The sequence below is a fragment of the Dama dama genome, chromosome X (genome assembly GCF_033118175.1).
Source record: "Dama dama isolate Ldn47 chromosome X, ASM3311817v1, whole genome shotgun sequence".
NCBI lineage: Eukaryota > Metazoa > Chordata > Mammalia > Artiodactyla > Cervidae > Dama > Dama dama.
The window spans coordinates 60854026-60857108 of NC_083714.1; positions in this window are offsets into that span (position 1 = coordinate 60854026).

Genomic DNA, 3083 nt, shown 5'->3' on the forward strand with positions numbered 1-3083 from the left:
GGTCAATACCTGCACCTAGGGCCTCTGCCTATTGGTCCTCCAGTCTGTGCATGGGCAAGAACATGACTCTATTCTGCCAAGTGCTTTACTGTCATCCGATAAACCTATTGGAGGGAGCAATATTTTAACTTCAATAAGATTTGTGTCTGTGTCCCTAGGGGCTCAGATGGTAAAGAATCTGCCTACAATACAGGAGATAGAGGTTCAACCCTTGGATCAGGAAGATCCCCTGGAGAAGGGAATGACTACCCACTCCAGTATGCCTGCCTGGGAAATCCCATGAAGAGAGGAGCCTGGCGGGCTACGTTCCAGGAGGTTGCAAAGAGTTGGACACGACTGAGCCCCTAACACTTTCACTTCATTGGTTAAATACACATGACACTAAAATTCACCATCTTAACCAGTTTAAAGTGCACAGCTCAGTGGCATTTAGTACATTCACAATGTTGTGCAAATCAACACCAGTATCTAGTTCTGGAAAATTTTTGTCACCATGAAAGGAAACCTTGTGCCAAGTAAGCAGTCAATCTCCATTCTTGCCTTCTCTTAGTCCTTAGTGATTGCTTTCTGCTCTTGGGTATCTTCTCTCTGACTCTATGGAGTTGTCTGTTCTGGACATTTCATATAAATGAAACATTACAGTATGTGTTTCAGGGAAAAGCCAATTCTGACTCTATATTGGAACTGTTCCTTTGACTTGATTTTCATTGCTTTTGTTATTATGTGCATGCATGCTAAGTTGCTTCAGTCATGTCTGACTCTTTGCAACCCTATGGACTGTCCTCCAGGCTCCTCTGTCCATGGGATTCTCCAGGCAAGCGTACTGGAATGGGTTGCCATGCCCTCCTCCAGGAGATCTTCCAGATCCAGGGGTTGAACCTGCATCTCTTATGTCTCCTGCATTGGCAGGCAGGTTCTTTACCACTAGCACAACCTGAAAAGCTTGCCTCAGAGAATCCTGCCCCTCTGTCTGTTAAAGTGCCTTTGTTCAGTGCACATAGAGATAATCTGACCCCGCCCACCTGTGAATGACTGCAAGAAGAGATTAACACATCTTTTCCCCAAGGCTTGCCATTCTAGAAGTTATTTGCAGGATTAATGACCTTTTTACTTTATTTCCTCACCTCCTCTCATCTCTCTTCTATAAAAGAACCTGGCATCCAGACCCTGGTGAGATGGTTATTTTGAGACTTTAGTCTGCCATCTTCTTCATCAGCTAGCTTTCCAAATAAAGTTATTCCTTACCTCAACAGGCTTCCTGAGTAGCACAGTGGTAAAGAATCTGCCTGCCAATGCAGGAGATGCAAGAGACATGGGTTCAATCCCTGGGTGGGGAAGATCCCCTGGAAAAGAAAACAGCAAGCCACTCCAGTATTCTTGCTTGGAAAATCCCACAGACAGAAGACCCCAGGTGGGCATGGGGTTGGAAAGAGTCAGACACAACTGTTGCAGGAAGAGGGGCCCCTTCCAGGGTCCAAAAGTGGGCTCTTGTCTAACACTCGGAAATTAATTGTCTGAGGAGACACATGTGCTGACAAAGCAAGAGATTTTATTGGGAAGGGGTGCCCAGGCAGAGAGCAGTAGGGTAAGGGAACCCAGCAGAACTGCCCTGCCATGTGCAGTCTTGGATTTTATGGTGATGGGATTAGTTTCCAGATTTTCTCTAATCAACCATTCTGACTCAGAGTCCTTCCTGGTGGTACATGCATTGCTTAGCCAAAATGGACACCAGCGAGAAAGATTCTGGGAGGTGGTTGGACACGTGGTGTCTCCTTTTGACCTTTCCCGAACTCTTCTGGTTGGTGGTGGCTTATTAGTTCCTTACCAGGACCTCCTGTCATAAAACAACTCATGCAAATGGTTACTATGGTGCCTGCCTAAGGTTGGTGGTTTCAGTCAGTGTACTTCCCCTAACACAACTGAGCATGCATGTCTTTCCTAAACACCTCATCTCCTTGTTTAGTTGGTCTGTCGTGTGGTGAGAAGAGCTGGCTTGAACATATGTAATGTATGTGACATTTGTGACTGGCTTCTTTCACTTAGCAAAAGGTTCCAAAGATCATCCTTATTGTAGCATATATCAGGACTGCATTCTCTTCCCTTAATGAATAATATTCTGTTGCATGAATATACCACGTTTTGTTCATCCATTCATCCATTGATGGACATTTGGGTTACTTCCACCTTTTAGCTATTGTGAATAGGGCTGCTATGAACATTTATGTACAAATTTTTGTCTGAACACCTGTTTTCAATTCTTTTGGGTATGTACCTAGCAGTAAAATTGCTGGGTCATGTGGTAATTCTATGTTGAACGTACTGAGGAACTGCTAAACAACTTTCCACAGTGGCTGCACCATCTCACTTACAATAAAATTTTGCTAGGGAATGTAATGTACAGCATGGTAATTATAATTAATAATACTGTATTACATATTTGAAAGTTGTTAAAAGAGTATATCTGAAAAGTCCTCACCACAAGAAAAAAATTCTAACCATATATGGTAACCAATGTTAACAAGACTTATTGCAGTGATCATTTGACAATATACACAAATATTAAATCATTGTGTTATGCATCTGAAAATAATGTTATATGTCAATTTTACCTCAATTTTAAAAAAAGATTTTGCTCTGTCATTAACCACCTATCTCATGCAGATATCTCCTCACAATACCCACAAACACCCCTTGTTGAGGAACTATTCTTCCACAAGTCTCTCATGCTCCTACAAATATTGCTATGCCAAGAATGCAAGGTCCTGACCTGCTCTTTACCCAGGCCATTTCTGAGTCTTATGGCAGTGAGCAGCCTTGAGAGATGAGTTAATATCTCCCCATAGACAAAGAATGGCCTTGATTCTGCCTGCTGTAAATCAATAAATCCCCCAAGCTAAGTTTTCCTTGGCCACAAAGCAAACCCATGTCATGTACAGCATCAGCCTGGCCCTCCCTTACCCTGCTTATGTCTTCCCTAGGGGTCCTGAGAGGCGTGGGGAACTCACAAAAATGAACATGAAGTTCATGCTGCTTGCTGTGTCATGAATAACAAAATCCTCCATCTCTGACCAGGAGTCTCTTGT